Here is a 14,231-nt window from a genome sequence, read left to right as displayed (position 1 = left end):
ATAAAATACGTGTTGAGACAGGTGTTATTTAACCAATTTTTTCTTTCTGTTTATTTTTATTTAGTTATTACAACGATTATTATATGCGTATTTTATTTTAAAACGTTTTTATTTGTGTTAAATTTTAAGTATCTAAAATTTTTATCTTGAACCGTATTTTTCTCAAAAGTCCTTTTTTGAGTCAGTTGACAACATAATTTAAGTTCTATTAATCCGATTTACTTAAAATTTGTAGTAGTTCTTTGGCAATAATTGCAACACACATGACGATTGTCTTCAAGAATTACAACAATTTTAATTTATAATTATAATATAAGATAGATAGATTCTTTAAAAAAATAATTACAAGATGGTGGGAACTCCGAGTTGAAGCTGGTATTCCAGACATATTCGGCATGAAATAGAATATTGAAGAATACATATATGTTGAATATACAATAGAATACATCAGGTATAAAATAATATCGTAAAAAATATACTGATTTTTTATGTCGGTTGCCTATTTTGTGAAGCGAAATATAAACTTATTTTTGTTGTCCAAGTCGTGATTAACAATATGTGATATGTTAATCTCCTTTTCCATTATATTTTTCGAATACAAGTAATTTTTAGTACTTTCACATAAATGCTAACATAACCTACATGTCTGATGGAATATATTTTGCGATAGTTGCTCATATTTAAGCATGCATTATATCCAATATATGACTCAGTAAATCGCCGATTTCGAACCTTTAATTTGAACCTTTATTTTTCTCAAAAGTCCTTTTTTTGAGTCAGTTGACAATATAATTTAAGTTCTATTAATCCGATTTACTTAAAATTTGGAGTAGTTCACATGACGACTGTATTAAAGAATTACAACAATATTAATTTATAATGAACAAGTGTGTGTGATTATAGTTACAAGTGTGAAGTGTATTAAGATTTTAGTTGCAATAAGAGCAGAAAGTTAAAAAATTTCACAATCATTACGAACACGTTTTGATATTAATATGAAATATTAACATTACTTAGCAATTCCCAACCATCGTTTGAAAATTGAAACAGGGTGTTTGTGACAGATTTATTAATTTAAAAAAGAATGGTGACAACTCTGAGTTGAAGCAGGTATTCCAGAAATATTCGCCATGAAATGTAATAGAATATTGAAGAATACATATATGTTGAATATACAATAGAATACATCAGGTATAAAATAATACCAAAATATACTGATTTTTTATGTCGGTTGCCTATTTTGTAAAGCAAAATATAAACTTATTTTTGTTGTCCGAATGTGATTAACAATATATAATAATCTAATTTTTCATTATATTTTTCGAATACAAGTAATTTTTAGTACTTTCATATAAATGCTGACATAACCTACATGTCTGTTGGAGTATATTTTTCGATGGTTACCCATCTTTGAGCATGTTTTATATACAATATATGGTTGAGTAAATTGCCGGTCTGACTTAAAATAAAACCAAATTTTGCCAAATATACAGCTAATTATCTTAGCCAGACCGTTGATGTTAAAGTTATGTGGAAGTCCAATGTTAAAAAACTGTGAAAAGTGCAAGTGTAGTACAAAGATGTACTGGAAATTGGGTAGATATTCAGCACTGTCAATATATAATAAGCTTTTTTTTCTACTAACGAGTCTTCAAACCAGCGTGGTCTTATGGTGCTCAACTCTGGGTCTAACCAAAGTAATAGAAATATCATACAAAGATTCTAAAACAAGGTAGAGGAAGAATAAACAAGAAGAACAAGAACAAGAAGAAGGTAGAAACTGTCCGCAACGTTATAAAGGATTATGCCCAAAGACATGAACGGAGTCTCCAACAGCACATCAATGTTGACATTCAATTCCATCATTCCATACATTCCATCTAATGATACTATATAATATTCACTACTGATTATTGATAGACAAAATCACATACACATGCAAATTTACTTTATTTACAAATTACCAACAAATCTCAGCATGTTTCCTTTTGTCGATCTGGTTGGTTCTAAGTTTTTTTAAACAGTTTTGGAGAAAGACGATGGAAAGCGATTATGGCCTCCTTGAAAGGGCCTTTCCCCAAGTTTAGGAGATTCGGCATCACGGCATACAGAAATGACATCCATAAATAGCTGATGATCTATAGTTGTAACACTGTAGCCGATAGAATTCAAAGATCAAGTTCTTAGATAGTTGTCCATATAGTTATTATAAACAAAGTAGGACTAAGAAACCAACGTAAAAGGATCTGTGGTTGAGGTAGCTAAAGGAGTAATAACTATTAACAATTAAACTTTATTAAGCCCGATTCATTCTGTCGAATGTACTTTATAGTAGGGACAAGGCTAATATATATTTGCTGGTTGATACACCCAATCACGTGGTTAAGTGTTTCAATATAATCGTCAACTTACTCAAAGGCAATCTATAAAATAGGTAATTAAATAGCTCTTAAACCATGATATAACATTCTATTGAAAGTTACCTTACACATTTTACAGTCACAGTCAATTGTTATAACAATCTAATTATAAGAACAACATAAAATTAAAAGTTAATATAAAACTTTCAATTGAAATAAACCTAAAATGCTAAATAATAATTTAATAATAAAAGCGTTTTCTGATCAGAGGGAATAAGTTCAGTTACAAAAAAATATATTTTAATTTTAGACAGACATATATTCAGTTGATTTAGTGGAATATGAGCAGACAAGGAACGGACATGATCTTTAGTCAGTCATGTATTGTGCTTTCAGGCTACAGTCGCGAATTAAATAGGTTAACAAAAGAAATGTACTTGTTATTCGATGCATATTATGTTTTTTTTTAAATGTACTAAAGAATAGGTTGGGAAAAAATAACCCTGAACATTTACATCTAAACATCTAAAATAAATTTTATATTGAAGTATATAACACTGTTGATAAAATTTGATCTTAGGAATCATCAATTTCCTTTATTGTGTTTATGAACCCAAATATCACACAAGCCAAGTAAAGGAAAATAAACAAACAGATATTTAGTTTAAAGATTTTCTAGAAGAATTTAATTAAAACCAAATTAGAGCATGTCTAAACACAGATTTTGTAAAGTACTTGATGAAGTGTTGCATGTGCTATTGCACTATATTTGATACTATACCGGGTATACCTTATTTTTCTACAGAGCTCCTATAACTTAAAGAAAATCAAACATTTTTCATCAAATATATATATATATATATATATATATATATATATATATATATATATATATATATATATATATATATATATATATATATATATATATATATATATATATATATATATATATATATATATATATAACTTAAACTTGTTTGTGTTCTAGTTAATATCAGCTATGTAAACACATTTGCATCTGCATCTTAAAATTATGATTATGAAATTTTCAATTAGATTGTTATGTATCCAATTTTGATGTTTTAGCAAATATAGGAGATTTTATTTCAAAAAAAATATTCTAACAGTTCCTAAGTGATGATTGCTGGGTAGGTCTTAGACTTATTACCAGCACTCATTCATTTTCTTACCTGAAGTGTTATACTGATATCACATATATACTGAAACATATCACATATATGCCAATATTCTTCAATATTGGCGAATGTGTCTGAAATATTAGCTTCAAACTGTATCAGAGTTGTCACCATTCTTTTTTAAATTAATACATTAATCTGTCACATGGAATTAATCTGTCACGATGAATGGACCACGGTAAAATTATTAAATTATTATTAAATTATATTATTATAAAAAATTAATATTGTTGTAACTCTTTATGTCTGTTGTAAATATTGTCAAAGGAATAATCCAAATTTCAAGAAAACCGTTTTAGTAGAAATTATGAGGTCAGCTGACTCCAAATAAGTAGTTTTCAGAAAAATACAGTTAAAGGTAAATATTTTAGACAATTAAAATTTAACTAAAAAAAATAAACAAAAACAAAATATTGGTTAAATAAGACCTGTCTACTATATATATATTATATTCACACATTACGACCAACAAATTAGATTTCTATAGTTTGTAATTCAATTTTGTGTATACGTCACAAAATTATATTATTATTTCTGTTTTTTTTTGGGCCTTGACTTCAAAGTTATTAGTTTGTAGTAGTTAAACTAATAGTGTCTATTTAGATAAATGGGTTTAGGTAGGTATTAGGCTAATCTGAGTGTATATAGTAGAACAGAAAATACATGTAGTAGATAGGTTAAATAAGGCTTTTGTTTATTTTCATCTAGTTTACATATTTTATTTTTAAACTTTTTTTTTCTCTTATAAATCTAAGTTTGATTATTTTTTACTTTTTGGTGTGTTCCTTATTTATTTTTTGAAGTCGGTTCAATTTTTTGTTAAAAATATTTTCTTTTTTTCTTTTTAGTGTTAGATGTTTACTCGATAAATGACACAGTTATTGTATTAAGTATTACAGTGGGTAGGCGAAGTAAAGATTCAGTCCGCACGAGGAATAATAGGAATAAAGAAATAATTATCGAAAATAAGGAACGCTCCAGGCACCCGGGGTCCGCGACCTAGCTTAACCCCCGACCTCCGCGTGTGAAGTCAACGCTGTAACCAATAAACCGTAGAAGATAGATACAATAGAAGAATAGATAGAAACAATAGAAGTAGTTGCCTGCGGTACTTCCACGGCGTCTCATATAGTGCTTAAAAAGTCCAGTCTTCGGTCACATCAGTACAGCAATTACATTATACACAAATATCTGATTATTTTAGATAAAAAAATATGAAAAAACTTTGTACGAGCAACCATCAGATCCAGACTTTATTCACTTTGGGACCACTTCGAAAGTGCACAAAAAATTTGAAAATCGGTACATAATTGTCGGAGAAATCGGTGAACATACATTAAAAATATATACAGTCGACCATAGGACCTCTTTCCTCTTTTTTTGAAGTTGGTTAAGAAATATTTTTTTCCAATTTCTAGACCATAATACCCCCTTAATACAAATATGAGATTTGGCATTGAGCTGATGCAATGAAAATTAATAAAATTGTAGTAAATATACTGATAATACTGAACATATAACGACAAAAATTAAAAATCACCCAACGTTGTGTATTTACCGACGCATCAATAGAGCTTTCCGTCCGACAGGTTATACATCGGGATTGCTGTGCCGAATATATTCATTTTGCAGTCCAATTTTCCTTTTAACCAACTATCGAGTCTAGCGATTTTCCAGCTGTAGTCCCGAAAAACCGAACGGGTCTTTTGTCATTTCAATCTTGGTATAATCGACGGTAGAATTTCAGTCACGTATCACAGCGACTAACATGAATTTCTGTTTACGACATAACATAATTTTTCGCTTAATTCCTATTTCGATTGGCCGTAACAATATGGCGTTGTGCCGTTCTTTTCCTTTGTAATTCACGAAATATAATGCCTATTATTAACTGAATAATTTTGTATGGGACTTCGGATATTTTTGTTGGCATACACGAAATGAAACAAAAACTGTTTGTGTAAATAATCTTAATGTAATCTTAATATTACATTTCTTTTGATATAGCACTGTATTTAACTAAAGTCTCACAACAAATGTATAATTCTCTTTCTCCTTAGTACTCCATTTCATAATACAATATTATGGTGAATGCGCTTACCGAATAAAAATCATGTTTGTGAATAATGTTATCAATATATCAAATCAAAATGTTTTAAATTGTTTAGCGTCTTTATTTTAAAATTACTGTATCTGTGATCGCCTTTAAGACGTTCTGAAACGGCTTATTCTGACTGACTGAGCCAAGGCCAAACCTCATCGGGAACTTATCACCAAATACCTTTAAATTGTTTACTTTTGGCTACCTATCTACCATTTAATAAATATACTATAAGCAAAACTAAATATTACTCCTCAATTGATACATATATTCGTTTGGTAACTTTATTTGAAAATATAATCAGATAAACGCTAAGAAACAACTTTTTGGTCACTAAACAAATACTACAACCCTTATTAATTGATATGTAAATTTAATATTAGGTGCTTCCGATATCTATTGCTGAAAATCCGCAAAATTAATGTAAACAACTGTTTACTGCCTAACCTAACAGCAAAATTTGATTTGATTTGATTTGATTAACATTTTTCCATATAAAATAGCAGTTTTCCAATTACTATAATTAACTTATTTAGTATATTCAGTACTCTTGTTGTTCTATTTCAGTAAATCTGCTGGTGAAGCCCATAAAACAATTTTATAGCCCTTTCAATGAAACAGCCAATGCACGTCATAGATGACGTCGAATATACAACGAAATGCATTTTGTAAAAGCGTAAAATTCATTTTAAACTCGGAGTGAACTTTGCTTTTCATTTTACCCTAGTTAAGTTTACCACATTCGATTTTTTGTTGGTACTGGCCCACTCCGTTGTTAAATGTCTACAAAATTCTTCAAAACATTAGAGATAATAATTAAAGGTTATAAATTGGCAAACATAGTAAACCATTGGATGATTTATTGGATAAACTATAGAAGCCTATGGTGATGTTGTTCGATAAAATACCAATTGACGGTTTTGAATTGAACGATAAAATAGATTTCAAAGTAGTGATTTTGACGTCCATGAGAAATTACGGGTTTTCAATGACAAATATAATGAATTGAAAGACTTATTGATCGAACATTCAGCTCAAACTATTAAAGAACTTCCAGATAGCTTGGCAGTTCATGAATAAACTGTTTCCGGGCATTTACATGCGACGGGAAAGATCCAAAATGAAGAAAAATGGTTTCCATGGAAATTGATTGAACATACTCCTTCGAACTGTTTCAAAATCCTCCTTTCATTCCTTGCCTTTTTCTAGAGTTTTCTGTTGCGTATAGTAACTGGTGATGAAAAGTGGTTTTACTATGACAATCTGAAACCTGCTAAACCGACATCGTTATTTCGCAATGTTGATAGAAAGATCATAAAAAGTTGTAGAAAATATTTTAGTTTATATGATTTGATTATGGTGAACGTGATTATTTTTTAACGTCGAGTTTAATTGAATTGAATTTAATTTTATTAATTGCTCAAAAAAAACACAAGTTAATACCAAAAGGCTATTGATACGGCTGAAAATCCATTCTAAATACCAAAAGGCTATTGATCTTGTTTTAGATCTGTTTTATTTTGTAAATGAGTTACAAATACGTGGGTCATAAAACTGAATTATAATTAAAATTATGCAAATTTACGTTACTTGGATTGGATAGAAAATTAAGAACTCGGATATGAAGTGTAAAAAAATTAAAAAGTTTTGTGTTATCGTTAAAAATCCTTAGATGATATTTGGGGCTATAACTTTTAGCTGTAGAATATGTACATTATTTTAAGTTTACTTAAAAAAAACTTTTTTTGTATGAAGAACGATGTGAATTAATTCCAACGCCCTACATATATTAATAAAATGTTAAATAGGCAACTTGCAGCAAAGTATGGTTTCCCGTATATTAAATAAACAATTAATAAGCTCATAATAAGATCACTATTTTTGAAAAACCCCTTCGTGGTATTCTATGTATTTACTTTACCCGGAATAGAAGTTATTTCTGCAAAAAAATCGATTTGAAAGAAAAATTGACGTTTGAAATAATGAAATTTCAAATGCGCGTTAAATGTGCCTGAGTCAGTTGTTTCTGTCGCACTGGATGGTTTGTATAGGTACATGTCTTCTATATACTTTATTTTAATAATTTTGTGTTATAACAAGACATTTCATAATGTATCTATAGTGCCAGGGCCTCCAATGTAATTATATATCGCGAAAAACCCAAAACAATTTGTGTATTTTCGTTCCACGGCAGAAAAATATTACAAGGTGGTGATCCAACCAGTATAGTTTGAACATCGGTAATTTATTCACAGCAATAATATAATTTTAATGTAAGTATCTACTGTTTTAATTACCTTTAATTATGACCAAATTGTAACTAACCTAATAACGAGGTAAATAACACTGTTAATAACATTTGAGGTTAGGCTTCATTTATTTTGCTTATTGTATATATGAGTCCCTATTAATTTTGTTATTTTCTCCGACCAACTAAACCAAACCAAATCAGACTGGTTTAGCTGTACAAGTGGGCGTTAAGTCAGTATATACAAGATTCAAATGCCAACTAGGCAGAAGAAAATGGGATCCTAACTGAACTCATTGAACATTCACCATTGCTCACTACTGGCCATCTACTCAGAAAATACAAAGAAAAATAGTAATTAAAATCAGGCGTTCAACAAGTATCAAGTTTCTTGTAAATCAAATAGTTCCAGGTTAAGGGCAACTTACACATATCTGATTTTGGTTGGTTTCTGTATTATGGCAAACAGAAATTTAAAACATTTCGAACAATACTTAGGTACAGATGTTTGTATGTAGCAAATGTTGTTACTGAATTCAAGTAAAGTAAAAGAAACTAAGCAGATATCTAAATGAAGAATTATAAGAAAACTTAATATGTTAAAGCATGTCTAAACAAAGATTTAATAAAGTATTTGATGAAATTGTAGTTGCACATGCATATAAGATTATTAGGCTATTATTAAAATGAACTTCAAAATTGCAATTTATGCATTTTATTTACCCAAATAATACAAGCTAGTTTGATATAATATAGAGCTGCAATATCAAATATATATAATTCAAAACATTTTTTGTGTAAAGAGTAAATAACACTGTTGATAACATTTGAAGTTGGGCCTCATTTGTTTTCTTTGTTGGGTAAATGAATCCCTAATAATTATATTCGACTATCTCTATATATAAAAATTAATCGTTGTTCGTTAGTCTCGCTAAAACTCGAGAACGGCTGGACCGATTTGGATAATTTCGGTCTTCAATTATTTGTCGAAGTCCAGGGAAAAAATGAATAAACATGAAAATGCTCCAAAAACAACAATTTTATTTTTCTTTGATGTCGTCGATCTAATCCGACAATCTACGTGCGCGAGAACTTTCTTAGCTTCGTTGACACTTTGTGATAGTGACATTTCAAATTATGTGCTCTTTTTTTGTTGATTTTTTGTGATATTGACACTTTACTGCTAAGTGCGCGAGAACTTTTCTCACTTTTTTTCCGAAGACATAGTGCTCCTGTGATCCTAGAACGAGCTGCATTCCACTATGATGCGGCAATAGATTATTGTGCCGACAAATCGGTAGCAACTGGGGAAATGACAATTATTTGTAAATATTGCAAGGCGTTAAAATACAGTGGTGAATCTATTACTACAAAGTAAAATTGCCACAATTGGTCCCACCACCAGAGTCTTTACGCTCTTCTTGCACTCCTTGGCCAACATTCAGAAATATAACAGCTGTTGCCAGACGACATCATTTGGCGCTACACATATTATAGCGGACAATTTCATGCCCATTTTTCCACAGTTGACCCAAAATTGCATGCAGTAGTTACCAAACACATGATACGTGGACCTTCCGGAGTTTTCAACTACTATTCACCCTGTATAGTTGGCGGCAAGTGTTCCAAGCGATAGTCAAGAGACCTGATGGCTGAACCAATAACGGGAAATGATGGATACCCATTGTATGGTCGGCGATCAGTTGCGAATAATGGGCGATCGGTACTTGTGAAGGTAAGAGGACAAAATGTTGATGTAGACAATCGTTGGATCCTGCCATACTCGCCAATATTACCCAAAGCTTTTGAGACTCACATCAGTGTGGAATATTCTCACTCCGTTAAAGTGCATATGTAAATATGCTAACAAAGGTAGCGATAGTCGGTCAGTTGACGGAATATCACAGTACCAGATAGGTCGTTATGTAAATTGCATATTTCAATTATTCATGAAAAACACCCTACAGTAGTCAATTTGGCAGTCCATTTATTCTTCAATTTTCTTCCGAGACGGTTGGTTTCCTTCAGATCAGTCGACACCGTTATGAACCAGGACGACGTAGTTAACTATCCCACGGAGTTTTTAAATTCACTGGAATTACCTGGATTTCCACTTCACAATTTGCAGTTAAAAGTAGGATCAGTTGTCATCATGTTGCGTAACATTAATCAACCTCGACTGCGACGTCATTGAGGCAATAATCATAAAGGGAAAATACAAAGGAGATGATGTCTTGATCCCGCGTATACCGATGATTCCAACGGATTTACCATTCGATATTAAACCTTTACAATTTCCAGTACGTCTAGCCTTTGCGATGATCATAAATAAATCTTGGCGTTTTCCTATTTCGTACATGGACAATTATACGTCGCATGTTCGAGCGCCTGAAACCGTCATCTTAGTTTATTTACGCATCACAAAACAAAACAAAAAATATAATTTATCAGAAAGCTTTAAATTGATTAACAAACTGTATCATAACTGTGTGTATTTGTAACTATCTAAATGAAACTTTATAAATAGCCAGTATTTCAGTACGAAGTCTGCCTGGTCAGCTAGAGTAAAATAAATATTTTGGTAGCCCTAGGTCTTAAAATGATTATGAATAAGCTTTTTTAATAAGTTTGCCATTGAAACAATTTTGATTTGTCTTAGCAAATATAGGGCAATGGGCCTATTCTTTAGAATTATTACTTGGTTTTATTAATTTTCTTACCTTTCATTAAGTGTTATACTTATAGTATCTTCACTTAATGTTCTTCAATGTTCTACCACATTTCATGGTTAGTGTGTCTGGAATACTCACTCACTTCAATACCATAAAAGATTTTTAAAAAAATTCTTTTTAAAATTCTTATTTCAGTTACGGTCAGTAAGCAGAGCAATTATCGACGAATCTATTGTGGACGAATTTAGGTTATTTGCCTTTACAAATCCCAGTTCGATTTTTTCATATCCGTTGGTTGCAGAAAACGATTTTGTTAACTGTAAAATATAAGATGAATAATCCAAATAAAATCGAAGAGCGCTAAAAGCTTCAAATGTTGGATTGCGGAAATGATGGTTAGGAAACGGTAAGTGACGTCAATGTTTCGTAGCGCTTCTGATAGCTGTTTGACATAAAATGGCGAATTCTTAAATTTTGTATTTTTATTTTTGGTAAAGTATCAGCAATACCACTTTTAAATTAAAAATCAATATATTTTTAATAATCTATCTATACTATATTATTATTATAAATCAACTTTTTCGTGGCAATGGCAATTCATTCCCTTAAAATTCCATTAAACTCCCGCTTATTTCTATTGCTCACAGTTATTTTGGATTTAAAACACTAAATTTGCATTAGAATATATATAACATTAATATGAAAACAGTTTACCTAATGTCCCTTCATAATGACTTCATTATTAATTAAGCTCCAACCCTCGTTTATATAAAATCGCAGTAAATTGTATTTGTTTTCTCCCCTAAATTTCCTTATCTGGTTATATAAACAATTTCATAATTTAATTTCGCTTAAAACTTCTACCGACCCAATTTAAGATATTATATTAACTCGACTCAATTCTATTTAACTAAAAATTGGAAAAAGCTTCCCGTCTTGTTACCTATTATATTTTTTTCTTTATATAGTGGAAAGAGCTTTATTCTAATGAAAAAAATACCTTAATTATTTCGATAGTAATTTCAACATTTAGGTAATTTTCAGCTTCGTTTACATGAAGTTCCGTTAATTTACTGTCTACGTCAAAAAATTCTTAATTAGCACTTTACGAGTTCATAATTGGACACCGAGTATGGCGTTAGATTTTCCATTCATATTTAAAGGCGTTAAGTTTAAAATTAAATTATTATTGCCTGTAGTCGCTTGATAAATTATGTTTCTGTGACATGACAACAAGCATGGAACGTTTTATTATAATATTTCATCATATATACATTTCTAATTAATATACTTTCCATCAAATAAATTCAAATTTTGTGGTGTTTTTGAATAATGGTTTGGGTGATGTGTTGGTGGCGTATAGGGAAAACCGCATCTGCTATTTTCGGTCTACTGCTTTTCGCCTTTATCTTTTGTTATTATACGAGTACAATTAACGGGGCTATATTACTTTGGCGGTCTTTTTTTTTGATTTTTTACTGGTAAACCGCTCGTCAAAATAAATGTAAATGTGATCTCCGTTATATCAATATATTTTTATATAAATTTAAGATACAAAATGGCATTAACACTATAGATAAATGGAACTAATATATTTTGGTTGTCGGCTTCGTTGGCACAGTGGTCAAGGCGACAGGGCGGTCCTCCTCCTGTTGCGATATTTGCGGGTTCGAATCCTGCTGTGGCATGGATGTTCCTTATGTTTGTGATTGTAATTGTAAATGTCTTTATAGGAAACAGTGGAAAGTCCGACAAGGAATAACCATCCCATTCACGCCAGTAACCAGGCTGGGTAAGAAAGGATATCTTCTGGGATGGTCTCTAATTTGGTCACTGGCCAGTCGGTAGGCTTAATGTCGGGGACCGTCGCTCAAGGCTCCCTTTATACTGTAGCAGTAAATAGCATAAAATAGCAGTAAATTGTATTTGTTTTCTCCGTTAAATTTCCTTATCTGGTTATTTAAACAATTTCATAACTTAATTTTGCTTAAAACTTCTACCGACCCAATTTAAGATATTATATTAACTCGACTCAATCCTATTTAACTAAAATTGGAAAAAGCTTCCCGTCTTGTTACCTATTATCTCTTCTTTCTTTATATAGTGGAAAGAGCTTAATTCTAATGAAAAAAATACCTTAATTATTTCGATAGTAATTTCAACATTTGAGTAATTTTAAGCTTCGTTTACATGAGATCCCGTTAATTAACTGTCTACGTCAAAAAATTCTTAATTAGCACTTTTTACGAGTTCATAATTGGACACCGGGTTTGGCGTTACATTTTACATTTATATTTGGAGGCGTTAAATTTAAAATAATATTGTTATTGCCTGAAATCGCTTGATAAATTTTGTTTCTGTGACAAGCATGGAACGTTTTATTATAATATTTCATCATATATACATTTTTAATTAATATACTTTCCATCGTATAGGGAAAACCGCATCTGCTATTTTCGGTCTACTGCTTTTCATCTTTATCTTTTGTTATTATACGAGTACAATTAACGGGATTATATTACTTTTTTTGGATTTTTTACTCATAAACCGCTTGTCAAAAGAACTGTAAATGTGTTCTCCGTTATATCAATATATTTTTTATATAAATTTAAGATACAAAACGACGTCAACACTATAGGTAAATGGAACTAATATATTTTGGTTGTCGGCTTCGTTGGCGCAGTGGTCAAGGACGGTCCTCCTTCGGTTGCGATAGTCGCGGGTTCGAATCCTGCTGTGGCATGCATATTCCTTATGTTTGTGATTGTAATTGTAAATGTCCTTATAGGAAACAGTGGAAAGTCCGATAAGGAATAACCATCCCATTTAGGCCAGTAACCAGGCTGGGTAAGAAAGGATGTCTTCTGGGATGGTCTCTTAGTTGGTCACTGGCTAGTAGGTAGGCTTAATGCTGAGGACCGTGGTTCAGAGACTAAGTAAAATTGTAGGCTTCAGTCCAGATAAACCCGCGTTGGTAAGGAGGAGACTTTAAAGCATTTAAAATATATATGTATTTTTTCGAGAAGCTTATCCTAGGAACGTTCATAGAAAAAGCTATGGGATTAAAGCTTATCCTAGGAACTGAAGAAAGAAGATGATGAAAGAGAAGATGAAAATGAAGCGTGTTTCCATTAGGTGATTCCATGTAATTTGATCAATGATATCTATTTGTAAATGTATAAATATAAACAATTGTTAACAACCCAACCTGTTAAATTCCATGACTTCAACATTTGTTAACGTATGGTTTACCATTTAATATTATTTAATTACTCAGCGTAAATAAACGTCAATCGTAAAATGCTCAAAATTTCATTTTCGGAATTTATTACTTTTATTATTTGACTTCAAGAAATCTGCTGCCATTAGGCCATTAAATGCTTTTAGAAAATTTTTATTCTGCCAATGTCGGTTGTCATTGGCAATTGTCGGTTTTAATTTAAAAAATTGAAAATTGGTGTTATTCACGATAATAACAAATAATGTCCTACAGGTCCAAAAAAAAAATATCGAAAACAATGAATTATGAGACTTTTGGATGAATCCAGGCCAAATTCTTAAATAACATTCAGTCAGCACAGAAGTTGATGAATCATTTGTTTTCAAATGTTCGCATGTATAGGGAAGATCCAAAAGGAAGGAGGATATTTA

At 30.9% G+C, this 14,231-nt stretch overlaps 1 protein-coding gene across 2 annotated transcripts in view; it reads right to left on the bottom strand.

Moving 5' to 3' along the window:
- The window catches only part of Calx (sodium/calcium exchanger 3), a 330,536-nt gene that overhangs the window by 100,605 nt on the left and 215,700 nt on the right, over nt 1-14,231 (bottom strand). The window lies entirely within an intron of this gene.

The sequence above is a fragment of the Rhynchophorus ferrugineus genome, unplaced genomic scaffold (assembly GCF_030347505.1).
Source record: "Rhynchophorus ferrugineus isolate W39M unplaced genomic scaffold, kcgeb_rfMv2 rfM8, whole genome shotgun sequence".
Taxonomy (NCBI): domain Eukaryota; kingdom Metazoa; phylum Arthropoda; class Insecta; order Coleoptera; family Curculionidae; genus Rhynchophorus; species Rhynchophorus ferrugineus.
Note: the sequence above shows the minus strand (reverse complement) of the source record. Positions and strands in the feature narration are given on the sequence as shown.